Source organism: Balaenoptera physalus (assembly GCF_965194825.1).
Source record: "Balaenoptera physalus genome assembly, chromosome: 2".
Lineage (NCBI taxonomy): Eukaryota > Metazoa > Chordata > Mammalia > Artiodactyla > Balaenopteridae > Balaenoptera > Balaenoptera physalus.
The window spans coordinates 109,375,894-109,396,036 of NC_138883.1; the positions used below are offsets into that span (position 1 = coordinate 109,375,894).

Here is a 20,143-nt window from a genome sequence, read left to right on the forward strand (position 1 = left end):
GCGGCGGAGGGACCCGCGGCCCCGGACACAGCGGCACCGGCGGGCGGGGCGGAGCGGCGCGAGGAGGGGGCGGAGAGCCGCAGACGAGGCGGGGTGGGGTGGGGGGGAGGGGCCGCGGGAACGGATGGCGGCCTGGGCCCCGTAGCAGCGGCGGCTCGACGGCCCGGGGCCCGGGCGGGCGGAGGTGGCGGCTCCCGGGACCGGCCGCGCGGTGAGTCCGGAGCTTTGTGTGGAGCCGGGGTTGGGGGAGGAAAGAGGCGGCGGCGCCGAGGGGGCCAGGGGTAGCGGCGCCTGACAGAGGAAGTGGGGGTTGCGGGGCCGGGGCGGAGCGAGGGGAAGGTGTGTATGGCGCGGGTTGGGGGGGGTCGTTGCGCGGGTGGGGGAGGGGGCGTCGAGGGGCGCGGGGTGAAGTTCAAAGCGCGGCCAGGGCCGGTTCCGGCTGAGGGTAGGGGTGCCCGAGAGGGGATTAGGGTCTGGTCAGGTTGTGGGGACAGGCCAGAGAGTTTCAAAGGCGAGTCTGGGTATCTTGAGGGGGCCCAGGGCGACTGGAGCTAGTCAGGGAGTTAGGGGGGTTCAGGGCGAGGGTCTGGGAGCAGGACGTGTGCGCAGCCCAGGAGGGGGGAGCAAGGTGGCCGGGAGTGTGCAGTAAGTAGGTTGTGGGTGTGTACTCCTTCCAGTCTTCAGGTCACATTTACTCCTGTCCTTTTCTTCAAGATGGAGGGATTCCTGGGCCTGGCCTTAACTGCTATCCTAGTACCCCCGGGAGGGTTTGTGACCCTGTCCTGTTTGGAAAACCCATGCTGCCCTCTTTTCCCTTTATGTGTAATTACGGTTGGATCATCTCTGTGCTTTGCTCAGATTCTCCTTCCTCCCTCTGGGGTTGAGGAGGAGGAGACACATCTGACCAATTAATGTGTGTTTGTGAAACAGGCAGCAGCAAACAGTCATTTCAGGTTCTAGGAATTAGGCTCACACAGGGTGAAGAGATCAGAGCCCTTCAGGGGGAATATTTCTGAACAAATCACAGATGATTAAATTATCTAAGAAACAGCTTCCAACCTAAATGAGAGTGGGAAAGATGGGGAAGAAAGCCTGTCTGTTTCCAGCCATGTGTCCAGAGCCCTAGGGGTTGAGGAGAGTCCCCAGTCCCCTACAGGCCTCTCTTTTCTGTATGAGGCTTTGCTCTGCAGCCTTGAGTTAATTTCACCCCTGCTGCTTTGTGTTGGGGGAGGGAGTGCTGGTTCAGGCTGTTGTGAGGAGATGACTGTTCTGCTGCCACACACAATAGTCGTGTCATTTTATCGGGACTGCTACCCCAGGGCTGAGAACTGCTGCTGCAGAGATAAACCGGTCCCTCTCACCCGCCTATTGTGTACACAGTGAAGGTCATAGGTTCAAGTCTTGTCTGAGAGCTTTGGATATGCTCCATCTCCCAGGCTCCTCAGTGCCATTTTCTTCCTTTTCCAGACTGGGGCTTGCCATTGGAGGAGGCCAGACAGAAAGGCTCTTCTTTTTGAGTGAGGAACAATGCAGAGCTCATTGGCACACATTTTTCAGAAGAATAGGGAATGCCAGCCATGTTGTGCCTGCCTCTTTGGCTAGCCTGTACTAAGTTGAGGAGGAAGAGTGGCTGGGAGACTCAACCCTGATGTTTGTGTCAGACTTTTAAGGAAGAAGACTCCAAGGGGAGGGTTTTACTCTTGTTTGAGCCAGCATATTTAATCCTTTTTATAGAGATGGGACACACACAAAGATTTTTGTTTATTCGTTTAGGAATACCACTAAAAACCTGTGCAGGGTTAAGATAGGGAGTCAAGGACCAAGTACCTTTTTAATGGTGACTTCCTGGTCAGAATAATTGCACAACAAAAAAGCCACAGAATTTGCCTATCTGGGCAAGGGCTGGGGAAACGAAACAACTTTCCTTTTTATCTTTATTTTCATTCTGATGAAAGGAGGTGACTTGTTCATTGTGTAGAAAATCCATATGTGTTTCTGTGTTAGGGAGAAGTTTGCCAGAGAGATGAACATAAAAAAAAAAAAAATCATTTGAAATCTTGGGAGTTACTAATGAGAGAAGGATGAGAACAAGCTAGAAGGAAACCTGTCCTTGCATTTACCTCATAGAAGTGCCCAAATAGTATTTAGGTACTATTAGTTGGGTAAAGAATTATTGGGGGCTAGAAATGAGGTTTTCCTTTAGGACATTAAAGAAAACTTTTCTTTAAAAAAGAGATTAGAAATCAAGCTCATTGTGGGAGGACAGTTGTGCACAATGTACACTGTACACAATAGCCAGCCATTTCCTATAGAGTGTTGTTGAAGAGGAACTTTAGCCTTTGGTTGTGGTAAAGGTCTTTCTGAGGCCCTAAGTCTGACCACGTTGCCTCCCTTTTCTCTTTCAATGAGTTTCTTAAAAATGATGGCTTGCCACTTAGATGTTGGGCTTTGTTAGGAGGGAACAGGTTGTTCTGACCTTTATGTTTCTTGATGACAGAACTGTCTTAAGGTCTTACTAGAGGTGTTGTCTGTCTTTAGACTGTTTCCAATTGTATGTCCTAGGTCTCTGAGTGAAGTCTCAGCTAAACTGAGTCCAAAGCTTTTTGCTCTTGGGCTGTTGGCATTCATTTCTTAATCCTGTCAGGTGACAGTGAAGGCAGAAGCCTCAGATTAAATTTGCCCTGATTAGATTTAGTGGTTTCAGAATTGGGCCCTTGCCACAAGGAGTCTTATAAGTCTTCTGACTGTGACCATATTTCAGAGAGCACTTTGGATTTTTTTCCCCCAGCCTCTTATTAGAAAATGTTTCCTTGTGAGAGGTCTAGATAGCTGGACAGATTATTGCTTATTTTGTGTGAGGATATGGAAGCATAATTTTGGCTCCTGGTAGTAATTATGTTGCAATTAGCATATAGCAACTAAATGACTGGAACAGGATAATTTGTTGAGGGGTTTACTGATTGCTCTGTCAAGTGGAAGTGCCACTCCTTACTTATTTGACTCAGAACACTACTGCCTGGGCTCAGCCGTGGAGACTTAACAAGTACAGGAATGATGTGTGGTCTCTAGAAGTTCACACTGTTTTCTCTCTCATCACTGCCAGGTACTACAGAACCTTCTAGTGCCACTTTTTCCTGCTCCATAGGTAACTAAGCAATTGTTATTTCCCTTGTGGAAACTGGTCATGGATGGGAATACTGCCAGACAGATGGGGCCACTCTGAGATGAGGCAGCCTTATGTTGTGTGGCAAATTTTCTTTTAAGCAGCTGAATTCTCTCTTCTGACTGATTTTTAAAAATCAGATTTCTTTAAAAAAAAAACCCTGCAAAATACAAAATCACGTAGTGTACTAAATATGCCTTTGTGATATCTCATAAAAGTTGGCTATGACAGACAAAATGAAGAGAGGCGATGCTGATTGGCAGGTTCTGGGCCCACTAAGTGTCAGTGAAGGAGTGTTTTCACTAAGGAACAGGTAATTCACCAAAGCACCTGCCTAGCTGGGCATGTGGAATTGGCAGCAGCTGTGCAGTTGCAGAGGGATTATTGAGCAGGTGGTTTTAACATGCCACAGTAACAAGAAAATACTTGGTCCTCCGTGGTTTAGGTTCACTTCATATGTGTGAAATTCTTCTTTGTTTCACGTTTCTTAATGCCTGATACTGGTTTGTTAGTGAGATGATAATGGAATAGAGAAAAGAGATTCTTCCTTCTCTCTGTGTTTCTTTTAGATTACTGAGTAGCTTGCCTTAGACATGGTCCTAGACGGCTCTATTGTATTTCTGTGAGTTCTGGCTTTATGCCCTATGAATGGGAAGGGAATAATGGTAATTCAGTGTTTCTAGCACTTGTTTATTAGGGGGATAGGGAAGGAGAAAATTCTTTGCTTTTAGGGTGGTGAAAAGGATTTAGCTGCTGGGAGGATACCCAGGTGCAAAGGATGTAATTGACTTTGTGTTAAGTCTACCTGACATATCTTACTCAAGACTTTCACATGTGTTTTTATTTTATGAATGTAATTCTCCACATGAAGTTTGCACCTCTTCTGTTGTTTGTTTTATTCCATTTTTAGTTTCTCCCAGCACCTTTATAACTCTTTTTTTCTGGCTTTGAGATTAACATCACTGTTAGAATCAAGTCATCATCAGAGGGCCAAATCATGCTAAGGAAGTATCTCAACTAAATGTTTATCTTAAAAACAAGTATAGCATTTCCTATAACTTGGAGGAGGATTTTCTATTTTGAGGGTCTCTGCAAATTCCCAGATTTTCCTTCTAGGTTATCATCATCTTCTGTTAATATTTTATTTTTCTTTCACATGTTCATGCCACTATAGTAGGCAGTGCCGTAGAGCCTAAAATTTATAAACAAGCAACTTGGTGTTTATTTTGTGACTTCTTTAGTGTCCTCCAGTGATTTTCTGTATTGGGCTGACAAGCTGTGTGCTTGAAACATGCAGGCACACACATACACACAATCTAATTGAATTCACAGGGTATTAATTAACAGTTGATTGACAGCAAAGAAGTGACTTTAACTGTTTTGGAGTTCAGAAATCCCTTTTCCAAGTGAAGTGAAGGCTCTGATCTGTCAGAGAGATTGAGACAGAGATTTAGGTAGATGGCTGGCTGGCTGGCTGGATAGATAGATAGAGTTTTTTGATTGATTTAGGGAAAAGGGAGGCAAACAGTGTGACTGAGGACAGGGCCAGTGGACCACTACAGAGACAGGGACATTTGCAAGAATCTGTTTAAACCTAGTTTGCAACCTAGCTTTAAGTAGGAGCCTAGCAGTCATTTGTATAATACTCACTTCTGGGAAAAAATATAAACTTCTTTATTTCCCCATATGAAGCCATCGCAGCTGTTTGTTTTAAACTGTTCACAAACCACCATGTATTTTCCTAGCATTCTCAGTAGTTTGCTTCCTTATGTTTTTCTCCCTCCCCCATCTCCCATCCACATTCTCTGCTCTGAAGACTTCCCTAGCAGCCTGGAAACACTCTAATTACTGTAGCTATTATAGTCACAACCCAGATCTTCCACCTCCCTTCCACTCACCCCTTTCTATCTTCCTTCCCCCTCCCCTTGCTCTAGCAGCAGGAGTTGAACTGCAGTCTCATGAGCACAGTCAGATCTATGAATGAGCTTTATATCTTGTCAAGGCAGAACTCCAGATCCAACAGGGCTGATTTTTCATGGTTCTCTTGCTGTTTGTTCTTGGATCAGAGTCCCAGAAATAAGAGATGGCAAATACCTATTAGGTCATATCTAATCCATCACTCAGGAGCAAACCTGCGATCTTTTTCTTGTCTCTGTGAGAATTTTTTCCTTCTTTCTTTTGCAGGTGAGAGCTGTCTGATGCCAGGCAAGCTCTGAAACTGCCTTCTTTTTATTATGCTTTCTGGTCATTAGTGTCAGGCCAGCTTTGCTCCCTTGGATTTTTATTCTTATCCCATTTTCAGGATTACTTGCTCCCAGCAAAATCTCCACCCTCTTCAACTTCAGTCCTCTCTTCTTCTTTTTTTTTTTAAATTAATTAAAATTAATTAATGTATTTATTTTTGGCTGAGTTGGGTCTTTGTTGCTGTGCACAGGCTTCGGCGAGCAGGGGCTACTCTTTGTTGCCGTGCGTGGGCTTCTCATTGCGGTGGCTTCTCTTGTTGCGGAGCACGGGCTCTAGGCACGCGGGCTTCGTTAGTTGCAGCATGTGGGCTCAGTAATTGTGGCTCCCGGGCTCTAGAGCGCAGGCTCAGTAGTTGTGGCACATGGGCTTAGTTGCCCCGTGGCATGTGGGATCCTCCTGGACCAGGGCTCAAACCCGTGTCTCCTGCATTGGCAGGCAGACTCTTAACCACTGCGCCACAAGGGAAGCCCCCCAGTCCTCTCCTCTTGATTGTTGGCACCACATTTATGGGTTCCTTTTGTACCATCAAGTTATCTATGCCAGAAGTTACCACTTTTCAGACCTTTGCCACAAGAGTCATTGTGGCATTCTCTTAAGGAGTTGCATTTGATGGAGCACAGGACACAAATCCCAGCAGGTGGTAATTAATAAAATGGCTCAGAAAATATGTGCGAGGTTGTGCCCTTAAGAACGCCCTGTACTGTATGAACAAATGCTCCTCCTTTCTGTTTGAATTGGGGTACTTCCTATTCTAACCCTTTGTTGTCTTTAGATGGATGAATTTTATTTTTGTGTGGCTTAGTTACAGTTAGTTATTTTCTGATTTAATAGTATAAAATGTTTATTTGCTAGTATAGCTTTTCAAAGCATAGAGGAAAAAGCACAGAATTGCGAGTCATAAAACCCAGGTCCTGAGCACTGTTTTGCCTCTGACTAGCCATGCCTTGTGCTAGTCACTCCTATGTTTTCACTTTTCTTATCTGTAAAGTGAGCATATTAGACATGATCATCTCTAAAGGTTCCATATAGTGTTGAATCTTATGCTATCAAGATTGTGATGAAAGAATGGGACAAAAATGGTTGATGGTTGATGTCAGGGAGCAGTTTTTTATTATTGTATTGGTATTCAGAAGGGCAAGTAAGTGCAGCCTTAGTTCCCGGGGGCTTGACTCTCACTCCTCTTTGATATGTTTATAAAGTTTATGCTGTGCTTTTTTTTTTTTTTATGAAGTTATCTTCTTTTGGAGAGTCTTGTACCTTCATTCTGCAGGTTCACCAGTTTGTCAAATATACCTTTTTCTAGCCTTCTCAAGCCATAGGAGTGGGGATCAGAAAGCTGTAGAAAAAGAACCTCAGCTTGGGAGAAAGAAATCAAACCTGAAAGGATTTGCCTGATATCATTAAGAAGTAATTTTGTGTATTCAGTCAGGAATCTAAGATCTTTAAATCTCTTATATCTGAAATCTTGAGCCAAGGGACTGATTTTGGAGGTGGGTTGGGCATTTTTCCATTTTTGTCCAGTTAGTGGAAAACCTACTTTGAATTAACTTCTTGGGATTGAATAAGAGTTGCCTACTGTTTTGTTTACAAAATAAAAGTGTTATTTTTAATGCTCAAAATGCAAAATCTGGCAGTTTGACCAACAAGGGGGATCTCTGAAATACCCCCTAAAAGGGACTGAGCAAATTAAAGCTGATGGGTGACTTTAGGAACTTTGAAAGTGGTAGTACAGTTGACCCTTGAACAACACAGGGATTGGGGCACCTCCCCCCCTCCCCCAGGGAAGTAAAAAATCCTCATATAACTTTACAGTTGGCCTTCCAGTATCCAAGGTTCCAACCAACTGCAGGTTATGTATACTGTAGTACATATTTATTGAAAAATATCCAGATATAAGTGGACCTAAATTACAGTTCAAACCCATGTTGTTCAAGGGTTAACTGTGATGTTAGAAAATCTTCGCTTTCAAGCGGTTTACAGGAATAAAATTGTATAACCTAGTTGTTAATTCCCCAAGTTAGGATTTTTATCAGCATTTCCCAGTTAGTTTTTGGATTTGGAACTTCCAATAGCGGCTATTTGTTGAATGTTAAGAAGATGATGGTCTTTTAGTCTTTCTTTCTTTTTGGGGAATGTGTTTAACATGGCAAAATCACATGTTTAATCTACCTTTGAACATTGGAAGAAGCATTCACTGTTCTTAAATTTGTACTTAAAAGATCCATCCGTCTGTAATAGAAAAATTCAGTGGGAGGAACTATTGTTTATTTTGGACTCATAAAAAGTCCTGGGAGTGTTTTGCTTTATTCCCAGCCATCTGTAGCACATTACTAATTTTCAGGTAATCTAAAGGTTATTTTGAGAAGTGTTCCACTTGAATGAGATTTTTTAAAGATTTGTATTAGAAATATAAGTGGCTTTTGTAGATAGATTTTTTTTTTTTAAGTGTCAAGTGAAGGGTTTTGAATTGAAAAGTGACCAGAGTAGGTGCCATGCAACCCTTGGAAATCAAACCACACCATGACTGAAATCCAGGTCTGGCAGTTAGGCCACATTGCCTGCTGGTGCTGCATTGCATGCTGATACAACATTGCATGTTGGTACCTGTAGTTTCTTAGGCTGCAGTTCAGTATTTATAGAGTAAGGCAGCAGTGTCTGCTCTATTCTATGTACAGAGTAAAGCCAGAGGCCTTTTGGTATGTTATCAGAGTGTTCCTAGTAACATTCCTAGGTAAGCACTTTGGGTTTGGTTAAGATGAACTTTTATTCATGTGAGCAGAAGTGAATGTTCAAGAATGTCCCTTGTAAACTTCAGTTGCAAATTCTGAGGTTTGGTGTGAAACTCAACAAGAATGGTATCAGAAATGGAACTATAGAGAAATTGGAATTGTGAGGCTCATGGGGTCTGTGAATCTGAAAGGTATAGTGGGAAGGGGGAAATTTTTTTTCTACTTGGTATTTGCTTTTGAATGTACCTCCAGTCCATCATTTCTGAAACTTGCTTCCCCTTTTCTCCCCTAAGCATTACAGTTCTTCCAGTTGCCATGGCACAAAACTTTGGGTTCATATTTGGTTCCTTTTTCTTCCTTACCACCTCATCTAATCATTCACCAAGTTTGAATCATTCTAGATACTTTATCATTTAGCTTTACCTTTTCACCTGACCTAGTTCAGGCCTTTCATCTGTATATTATTGTAGTAACCTCATGGTTAATGCTTCTTTCTGTATTACATACTACATACTACTGCAATATTATTAGAGTTTTTATTTATTTAGTTAGTTAATACAGGCATCCCTTGTCTTACTGTGCTTCGCGGATACTGCGTATTTTACAAATTAAAGGTTTGTGGCAAGCCTGTGTCGAGCAAGTCTATTGGCACCATTTTTCCAGCAACATTTGTTCACTTCGTGTCTCTGTGTCACAATATTTCTCTAATTCTTACAGTATTTTAAACTTTTTCATTATCATTATATTTGTTAAGGTGATCTGTGATCAGTGATCTTTGATGTTACTACTGTGACTTGCTGAAGGCTCAGATGATGGTTATTTAGCATTTTAAAATTAAGGTATGTACATTATTTTTTAAGACATAATGCTATTGCACACTTAATAGACTACAGTATATAATAAACATAACTTTTACATGCACTGGGAAACCAAAAAATTTGTGTGACTTGCTTTACTGTGATATTTGCTTTATTGCGGTGGTCTGGAGCCGAACCTGTAATATCCCCAGGGTATGCCTGTATTTATTGAGCACTTATGTGCCAGGCCGGACATCATCTCTGTCCTTTCAGGACTTACACATCTAGTTGAGGAAACTAGCAATCGTTTAATGAATGTATGATTATGAGCTAAAGTGCTCTGAAAGGAAAGAATTTGTTTCTAGAAGAATATGTAACAAGGAATCCCAGTGTAGACTTTTAAAAACACAGTTCTGATTATTTCACTTCTTGCTGAAAACTTTTAATGACTCCTTACTGCCTATATAGGCCAGTACTCAAGATCTTCCATAACCTGACCAACCCTGGCCTTCAGTCTTATTTCTTTCTCACTGTTTTTCCAGCGATTCCTTCCACTTACCCTGCATTTTTCAGTCTGAACACCTTAGTTTTTTTCTTTTCTTTTTTGTTGGAATGCCCTTCCCTGCTCCAAGGCATTCAGCTTTAAATCTGACCCTTCCTTCAACCTACCAAAAAATTTCATCTCCCTCCTGAAGACTTTCTTAACTTTCTTCTTCCCACCCACCTATATCTCCAGAATCGATTTTGTATTCCTCTGTATCTCTTTAGCTCTTTGCTAGGATCTCTGTTATAGCACTGTATCACACCTTGTCTTTAATCATATGTGAATATATTTTTTTCCCTACCTCATTCTAAACTCCTAAGAGACCTGAGTCTCCTGTTTCCCATGGCTTCCACCCCAGTGCTTTGAATATAACTTTATGTGTAATGCTTGCTGAATTGAATTGGAATTTGATTTTTGAAAACAGAAACTTCTTGTGATTTTTTTTTTTAAGACCTTCTTTTATGTTAAGGTAACTTCCATTTAACACATTTTATCCCAAACTGAATAACCTAGGAACAAGGCACAGGCTGTGAAAGCCTTTAGAAATCCTTCAGACTCAAGGACAAGCATTTGTGCCCTTTAGTGCCTGCAGCAGTACTGTGGTCCCATATATCCTAGCTGATGGAAGACTTGAGGGGAGGGGGAGAGGTAGTAGTACATGGCAGGCAGAAGCAATGTAGGTCGGTCACGGGAACCAGACTGATTCTGTTAGAGGAATATAGGCATGGTTGGGCCCTCTGGGTATTGTTGACCTCCAAGAGGTCTTTTTAGTTTTTCTTATTTACTTCTTTCGTTCCATAAATATTTATTGGATTCCTGCTATATGTGAGGTCCTGTCCTAGCTGCTTAGGATCTATCAGTGAACAAAATAGACAAAAAAATCCCAACCCCATGGATCTTGTCTTTTAACAAAAGGAAATATAAATAAGCATAATAAATAATTATATAGTATAAAGAGGGTGATAAGTAATGTGGGAAAAAATAGAACAGAGTAAGGGAGATTAGGAGTATGGAGGAAGGATAGGTGGGGGAGGTAGGAAGGTGGTTGCAGCTTTAAATAAGATGGTCAGAGTAGACATCTTTGAGAATTGTGGTGCTAGTGTGTTACTGGTTTGTTAGGCACTTCCCTGAGGGTGCTGAATACTCTTCTGCCCAGAAGAGAGATAGAGGCACTGTCTGCAGTTGTTCCAAAGGGTCTAGCTGACAGTGAGGTGGAAAAATGTTCCTTTTTCTTGGCTGCTTCCCTGACTAGCATTCCTGGAAGTTAATCATGGTGAAAACTGCAGTCATGTCTGGAAGACACCAAGGGTAGAACTGGAGGCCTTGTAGCCAGTTCCCTGAGGAGTGGGATTTACTCTTCTGTTGATTGGCCCTTGGGTGCCTAGAGTAATGGGTGAGTTAGGCCTCTGAGTTTTCTCCTTCCTCAGAGGGAAAAGCCCATTATCATGACCTTCCCTCTTTCTAGTGAGACCTCAGCAACTTTGTTTGGGGTAGCTCTTTAAAAATAAGTTTTCAGGGACTGTACACTTTGCTCCCAGCCTAAAAATTAATTTTAAGGTTTGTGGTATTTCGACTTCCTCTCAATGCATAGGTAACTATGTTCTGGAAGTCTCAGTACCTAATTCATTAGCCTGAGGATGAAGATGTCTTATGATGTCTAGATGCTCTCTTGTTTGACTTGTGTTTTGTAAATTTTCTTATAGTTTCCTTGCTTGCTCTTTACTAACCCTTCTACTACTTCATTATTTTTCCTGTTGCCTCTTCCCTTTTTCTTTACATTAAGCTGATAGGAAACAGAAATCCCTTAGGCTAGACTGCCATTTTGGTAATTGGCTGGAAGCTAAAATTCCTACCTAATGTATAGGAGATGTCTTATTTCTGTCCTTGGGTTATGTAGAATGCAGCTTGTGGACATCAAGCTCTCAGCACGTTTGTTATATTGTATGCTATTTGAGGTAGCTGAGAGGTGCAGGATACCTGTACACTCTATTTTTAGTTATTTATATCATCAGCTTTTGCAGTTGCAGTGCACAAGGAGACCTATTGGCCATTCTGAAAAAATGTGCTATTTTTGATATAAAATTTTAGAATAAAGGTTCTCAGTGAACTTGGGGTCGATGCTAAGAAAAATCTGTTAACTTTTAGGCAGATGTGGTTCTAATGTTAGGTGAGCCTCTAGGCAGATTTCACATTGCTTTTCTTTGTCAGGATTTGCTGCATATCAGACTTGAAGTCATACGTTCTCACCACATACACTCAAGTGTTACAATAACATATTACCGACATTGTGAACTTTAAAACCAGTGGCTGTTAATTCAAGTGTGTGTTGTTTTTTCCTCTGGTGGTTAAAAGGGTTTCAGTTTAACTGACCAAGTTGTTTGCTTTATTAGTAAAAATGCTTTAATGTTGCTTAGTTTGCTAGCGATAATTGCTTTTTTTAGTAGTAGTGTTTCTGTGGTTTGTATTAGTAGGCCCTTCCAGTCCTAACAGAGCTTGAAATCCTGGCAGTGTGGATTTCAGATGAATTCCATAACACTCTCTGACAAAGAGGGAAATGCAGGACAGTGTCTGGTAGTATTCTTTTTCTTATGGAGCCTTCCTATAAGAAAGAAATTCAGTTTGAACAAGATTACATTGGGGTAGGTAATATAACAGTGACATTTTCTTCCAACAACAAGTCTATAATATATTTTACCTGAATTTGTGATCTGAAGCATTAGATTTGTTTTAAAGTGTTACATAAACATGATGAGTACCATTTCTGTCATACTCATATAATTTTTTTCCCTTCTCCTTTCTTGGTAGGCAAAATAATGATACAATGTATCACAAGTATGATACAAAATAATGTATCAAAATAATGATACAAGTATCACATCTCAGATACTTGATGGACGGAAACTAATCATTGAAATGTGGTGCTGCTAGGCTCTGCACTTCATAGGAATGATACAGGTTGCAAGGGATTAAATTTTTATAAGGATCGAAATCCTTACTTAAATAAGAATGTCACAGTCCTAATCAAAATAATGTGGCTGAGTTGAAACTGTTAATGGAGATTGGAGAAGCTGCAGAATTAGGCCAGATAATAATAATGTGGGGTTTATTTACTTATACATAGATTGGTTAAATACTTTATTGACAGCAAATGTGAAGATGTGATTTTGAGTAAGATAAACTACTTCACACAGTTGGCAGTTTTAGATCCCATAAAGCAAAGAAATAACCTGGATTTTGCTTTGAGGAACAAACAAGAATTGATAAACGTTTCTGTAGGTCAACACTATTTAATAGTGATCATAATCTTGATTAAGCTCAACATTTTTCAGGGAGAGCAGGAATAAAATCTATCATATGGGGATTCATTTTTAAGAAATTGAGCTGCAATCAAGTATGTACAGTAGGAAAAGTGGAAAGATTTTAAAAAACAACCCACCGGAAGTTTAAAGACTTAAAAGCCATTTTATTAGAAAGCAAGGGATCAAAAGGACCGTGCAAAACAGATGGTCACTTGGCATAGTCTCAGAGGTTGTGGAGAGGAGAAAAGCATCTTTAAAAAAATTTTTCAAACATTTTCAATCAAGACCAAAGAAGCCCACAAAGTGATGGTGGTTAGTCACAAGTGCTGCCTAGAAATTAGGTGAAAGAAAAAATGATGAATTAGTTAAGCTCTTTGCTCAACTGATGGTAAGAGTTTATGTTTGTTTTTGCTTTTTTAAGAAGACATGTTAAAAATGGAAAGGCAACTAGAAAGTTGTAAGACTGCTTGATCATGATGTGAAAGATCCATTCAGGGACGAAGATGTTGGAGAATTTCCACTTCTGTTTTTCCCGCTTCCCAAGCAGTTTAAAGCTTCTGGTCAAATGATGATAAATGCTTAACTTTAAAAAAAAATTAGGACACGAATTAATCTTTTTTAATGCATAGAAAGCACGGAAAAATGTACAGAAGTCCCTGGAGTTATCCCAGAAATGGTAATATTTATTTAGTCTTTCCAATACATTTTTTTCCTAGCTGCCTAGGCTTTTTTTCTTGATCATATCAGTAAATTTGATGAGATTAAATCTATCTACCCAAGAACTGGGAAAGAATTCAAGGATAAACTGTAACTCTTAGTGAAAGTATATCACTTCATGTTTTAAGTGGCATGGTCATTACACTAAGGGACTGGTGTAGATATGTGGTTCTGTCCATAGAAGGGTTTGGAGGTGGAGGGAATAAAATCTATATTAGAAAATTGAAAAATGTAAATTAAAGATTGAGATGACTTGGTATCATTCGTATCATTTACTGGGGCCAGGGCGATGGGTTAGTTTACATAAGAAGTCACATATGACAAATCATTGACAGTTGTGTGTGGACAGAGTTGTTACCAGTGAACATTGTTTAGTGTTTTTTTTTTTATATATATTTATTTATTTGGCTGTGCCGGGTCTTAGTTGCGGCATGCGGGATCGTCGTTGCCGTGTGCGGGATCTTCGTTGCCGTGTGCGGGATCTTCGTTGCAGCGTGCGGGATGTTTAGTTGCGGCACGCGGGATCTTTTAGTTGCAGCCTGCGGGGTCTAGTTTCCTGACCAGGGATCGAACCCAGGCCCCCTGCATTGGGAGTGCAGAGTCTAAACCACTGGACCAGCAGGGAAGTCCTGACATTGTTTAGTTTTAAAAGACTTTTTGTTAAAGTCAGGCCAAAGGCTATTTAAAAACTTTAGTCTTGGAATGGGAGAAAATATTTTGTTGTGCATTAGCAAACTGACTTTCTGACAGTAAACACTTCTGTGTAGGTCCACAGTCCCTTCTCTGCAGTTCTAAAACCCCTAAGTTCTGAAAGCTGAAAGTTTTTTTGTAAGGTAGGCACAAACCTGACTTCAGCTAATGAGGCTATTTATAACCTTTTTTGGTTGTTGTTCTATTTCAAGTAAATATTTATTCATTTTGTTGTAAGAATATTAATGAGTTTCTTGTCAGGGTGCTGTTCCAGTTCCTACTGAGAGTATTAAACTGTGTATGGTTTACTAATTATCTCAGCTTTTTATAGGTGAAATAACTGAGGCTCAAATAAGTGCAGTGACTCGCCCAAGATTCTTACACATCTAGGGGGGAGTAAAGAGTAGACTTGAGCTTTTGCTACCTCCTCCTTTGTTTTGTTTTGTTTTTTTTTTTTTTTCCATTGTACTGTGCTGGTTTCTCATGACTTTACCTCCAGAAACCATCTTGATAAGTTCTTCTAGGTGGAAGGGTTTAAGCAGTGACACTCATTTTATTTGACATTTTAATAAATGTTTTACAAAAGTGACATATTCAGGTTTTCTCATGACATTAAGCTCTTTCAAGTACTTAGGTTCGCAAATTGTTCAAGATTATACTTCCGAAATATCTTGGCTGTGTGTGGGGAATGAAAACTAGAAGATGAGCTTCAGTGTGCATAGTATTACATTTAAAAGAGGCAGAAAGTCCAGGGGACTTCCCTGGTGGTGCAGGGGTTAAGAATCCACCTGCCAATGCAGGGGACACGGGTTCGATCCCTGGTCTGGGAAGATGCCACATGCCGCAGAGCAACTAAGCCCGTGCACCACAACTACTGAGCCTGCGCTCTAGAGCCCACGAGCCACAGCTACTGAGTCCGTGCACCTAGAGCCGGTGCTCCGCAACAAGAGAAGCCACCGCGATGAGAAGCCCACGCACCGCAATGAAGAGTGACCCCCGCTCGCCGCAACTGGAGAAAGCCTGCGCACAGCAACGAAGACCCAATGCAGCCAAAAAATAAATAAATAAATAAAAGAGGCAGAAAGTCCAAACCACTTTGTTAGCATGAGTAACTTCTAGCTAACAATTATAGCCCCCAAAGGAGACTAGAAATCTTGGTAAGCTATTCCTCAAAAAATTAGCTCAGTGTGCTGCCAGGGAAATGCTAGGCGTCATTAGGAAGAGGACTAAAGAAAGATAAAAATAAACTTCCCTCTATACAAAACCAAGGTTTGTCTTTGTTTGTGATACTCTGCGTTCTTTTCATCCCTAAGAAATACGTACCAGAGCTGGTGACCAAATGAGATGAAGGCTTTAATGAAGACATGTAAAATGAAAAAAAAAAAATCTTCAGCTTTTAAAGACAGAGGGAGTATTGTCAAACCCTATCAGGCGATGAGAAGAACATATAGACTTGTTCACCAGTTCTTAGGATTCTGTATTGGATAGAGAACACCTTTTCAAATTAGAGATGAATTTAGCTTAATTATTGGGTTGCTCTTATCAATAGTAAATAAATAAAATTTGTTAACACCAAAGGTAGTAGAAATTTTAAAAAGGGTCTAGAAGGTTTTCTTGTGTTTTTTTAAAATTAAAACTTCTTATTTTAAGATAACTGTAGGAGTCTCATGCAGTTGTAAGCATAATACAAAGGAATCCCTTGTACCCTTTACCCAGTTTCCCCCAGTGGTAATGTCATGCAAGTATAGTACAATGTCACAACCAGATATTGACATTGATACAATCCACCCAGCTTGTTCACATTTCCCCAGTTTTACTTGTACCCATTTATGAGTGTGTGTATTTAGTCCTATGCAATTTTATTACCACCAGTCAAGGTACAGAACAGTTCCATCACCACCAAGGTACCTCACATTGCCCTTTTATAGCCACACCTGCCTCACTTCTGCTACCCCTCTTCCTATCTCTCATAAGATTTTTGATAAATTTTTGGATTAATATATTTTATAGTAACCCGTCAAGGGGATCCAGGAATATTTGGGGGAGTGTATCCTTAACTTTTTATAAAATTATTTTATTTTTTAATTTATTTTTTCAGCATTCCAGTTTACTGTATTTATTGTAATGGAGTAATGACCCCTTTAAAAATCAGTGTCCACTGATGGACAGGAAACAACTATTACAATGAAACTAAAATATTTGAATGTTACAAATGAAAAATAAAATTAAATATACAACCTCTGTCTGAATAGGAATTGCTTTATGCTCTCTTAGAACTTTGCATCTATTTCTTTTTAATTAATTATATGGGACTATAATAACCATATAAAATTATTTTAAAATGTTTTATTTATCAGATTAATACATGTACTTTTTTGTTTTTGTCTTCCCATGAACTTTATATTAAAAGTCAAATAGTGGTATGGCTTTTAATGAAAATCAGTAATCCGCTGTTTACCCCTTCCCATCACACCAAGTCTCACTCCCACCAGGCACCCGCTTTAAAATTTTCAGTCTTTTTCTTGTATTTACTTCCGTATTTCTAAGTAATAAATAATATACACTCCTATTGCCCTCCCCTTCTTATCAAGTCAAATGTTTGGTTTCATCAGTATCCATTATTTATTGTGTTAAGTAAATATTTATTATTGAACCATTTAGTATACTACTATTATGTTTGTTTGGTTTTTTTAATTTTAGTTTGGTTGCGTCGGGTCTTAGTTGCGGCACGTGGGATCTTTCATTGCAGCATGCAGGATCTTTTGTTGCGGTGCGCGGGCTTTTCTCTCTAGTTGTGGTGTGCGGGATTTCTCTTCTCTAGTTGTGGCGTGCGGGCTTCTCTCTAGTTGTGGCGTACGGTTTTTTTCTCTTCTCTAGTGTGGCGCGCAGGCTCCAGGGCGCGTGGACTGTGTAATTTGCGGCATGCAGGCTCTCTACTTGAGGCGCGCGACCTCAGTAGTTGTGGCGCATGGGCTTAGTTGCCCCACGGCATGTGGGATCTTAGTTCCCTGACCAGGGATCAAACCCACGTCCCCTGCACTGGAAGGCGGATTCTTTACCATTGGACCACCAGGGAAGTCCCCTGTTATGTTTTCTTATACAACTTATGTTTTTTTCCAGGATTTAATATCATTAAGTACCTCACAGTTTTTGGTTTGTTGTTATTCATTCTTTCAGACTCTCCAACGGATCTATAAATTTCCTCACAATATAGTCAAACACGTGATAATCCTTAAATGTAGTTTCCTTCCTTCCTCCCTCCCTCCCTCCCTCCCTTCTTTCCTTCCTTCCTTCCTTCCTTCCCTCCCTTCTTTCCATTCCCCTAAATATCCTGTGGGGATTGATGGCATGATTCCCTTTTACCGTGATCACATAAAATGCTATTTTAGGACAGGACCATGATCCAGTAATACAGTCCTTTTATTCATAGGTGTTCACTATTTTACCTTTTTTTTTAAGTATAAAGTGCATTAAGTACACCAATCTTAAGTGTACAACACAGTTTTTACATGTGTACATAGCCATATAACTACCATCCAGCTCAAGATAATAGAACACTTCCAGCACCCCACAAGGTTCCCTCATGCTTCTTCCCACTCAGTAACAACCTCCCAGACATGACCACTTTTCTGACTTCTGTCACCTTTGATTCATAGATGTTTAAAATGTGCTAACTGAACGTTTTAAGTCTGATAGAATGTATCATACATTTAAGTACGAGGCTTCCAAGGGATTGGTTATGTCCAGAACTCCTGATTTGTGGGCTAGCCCTGTTTTGGGTAGCAGGTATGCATGGATGAGACTGAAGGCTGAGAATACTCCAGAGCAGTTAGGCGTTTTTTAAGAAATGTGGGGACTGGATTGTTTTCTTACTTTTCCCCTAGACTTTTGATAAATCTGTATCCTTTATCTGTATCTTAGAAGAAAGAGGAATCCACACTCTGTTCTAGTAAGTTTGAAGACAGTTAGGTAATTGAGACAGCTTATAACTAGTGACAGATCAAGTTCAAGTAAGAATGGAGATGAGAAATGGCAGCCTTGGCAGTGTTAAGATTCTGCCCATTGAGGAAAGCAGTGTTCATTCACTCATTTATTGACCAGAATATTTATTGAGGGAGCACTGTGATCTAAACACTGTTATTAGCATACAATGGTGAGCAAAAGAGATGCAGCCCCTTGCCCCCAGGATGCGTGCAGTCCAGTGGAGGAAACAAATGTTAATCAAATCATCACGCGCACTGGGAGGTAGGATGTGAGCAGGGAATGTCTGAGGTAAATGCCAAAAGGCAGTAAGGTGGGAATGGGTTGCAAAGAACAGAGTGTGGCCATGAGATGAGGCTGGAGAAGTCAATCTGGCTTAGATATCCTAAGGGATGTGTGTGTGAATTCCACCATTTTTTATGGTTAGTCTAACAGTGTAGATACTACCTTTTTTTCTTTTGGCCGCCCCACGCAGCATGTGGGATCTTAGTTCCCCGACCAGGGATCAAACCTGTGCCCTCAGCAGTGGAAGCATGGAGCCTTAACCACTGGACTGCCAGGGAAGTCCCTAGATACTATCTTTTGATAGAGAAGTTTTCTTTGTGTGCTCTTTAGAGTTGCTATAGGATAGTAGTTAAGTAAGAGACTTAGGAAGGGAGGTGAGGTCTAGAATATAAAAATGAAGGTAATTCCTCATGTTTCCTGAAAAGTGCTTAGGTTTTGTTTTGTTTTGTTTTGTTTTTAAATATTTATGTATTTATTTTATTTGGTTGCACCGGGTCTTAGTTGCACCACGTGGGCTCCTTAGTTTCGGCAGGCAGGCTCCTTAGTTGCGGCTCCAGGGCTCCTTAGTTGTGGCACGTGGGCTCCTTAGTTGTGGCATGCATGTGGGATCTAGTTCCCTGACAAGGGATCGAACCTGGGCCCCCGGCACTGGGAGCGCAGAGTCTTATCCACTGTGCCCCCAGGGAAGTCCCTGCTTAGGTTTTTTCCTTTCCCCCATTCCTATGAACTCGACCCATATTATTCCCTGTTTTAGAGGTGAGAAAAGCTCTGCCACAACAGTTCTGTGTGGAGGCCCAGTTTCTTAGATCTCCTGATTCCTAAGCTAACTCCACTATTCACTTTTTTCTTGAGAATTTGACATCACCTCTTTCTCTTTAGTACAGAATGTTTACCTCTGGGGAAAAGAACTAAATTATAAAGGGCTACATAGCCCTTCAGTTGTTAGGGGAGGGGGGATGGTAGAACTTTATTGTTTACTTTAGATGATCTTTGCCTTCTGCTTCTTGGCTTACTTATACATAGGCCTTGGTAAGGGTTTTCTCTGTGAACCAGTTCCGCCAATGAATCCCTATAGGGTTGGGACTGAATTATTTACATGTTTAGTATGCTGTTTAGCCTATTGTGAGATGTATGCTGGCACAGAGCAGTATTGACAAACACCAAGGCTCTAAACCTGAGCCCTGTTGAATAGCTATGTCTAGTGGAAGTGTCAGTTGCTTATGTGAAATGAAACAGGTCAAGCCTCATAATCTTACTCCGAGAATAGCAGCCTGTGAGGACCATAAAACTATTCATGAGATGCAGGTTATAAACACTGAGGGACTGGGAGATGCTACACTTTTGCTCTTCTGTCCTTAGGTGACACATGGTCAGATGAGCCCTGTTGAATTGGATCCATCTTCTCGAATTGGCACTCTTAGTCTGTCTTTATCTGATCCCCATTGGAGATATAAGCTGAGAGCTATGGTACTTGAGGAGATGACACAGTTCCTTTGTTACAGTAATTAATGTAATAAATTAAGGAAGAGACCCAAAGGAAAGTTGATTGTTTCTTGTTAGAGCCCCAGTTGGAAATTCAGTTGATTAGTGAGCTCTAATGTGGCAGCTGGAGAGGGAGATGCCTGTTCTTCCAGCTGGGTAAGCTCAGAGTCACCGCGGATGGTTCACATGTTGTACTAGCCTCACCTGAGGTT

General features: G+C 41.0%; 1 protein-coding gene across 8 annotated transcripts in view; it reads left to right on the plus strand.

The window, feature by feature from the left end:
- Positions 1-20,143, plus strand: part of ZNF609 (zinc finger protein 609) — a 222,180-nt gene continuing 202,037 nt past the window's right edge. For 2 of the 8 annotated variants that reach the window (XM_082444908.1, XM_082444909.1), the window contains exons 1-2: positions 1-211; positions 8,891-8,975. The gene's annotated coding sequence lies outside the window, so the exon portion shown is untranslated. The remainder of the gene's footprint in view (positions 212-8,890; positions 8,976-20,143) is intronic. The other 6 variants (XM_082444903.1, XM_082444905.1, XM_082444906.1 and 3 more) reach the window with 4 other exon arrangements.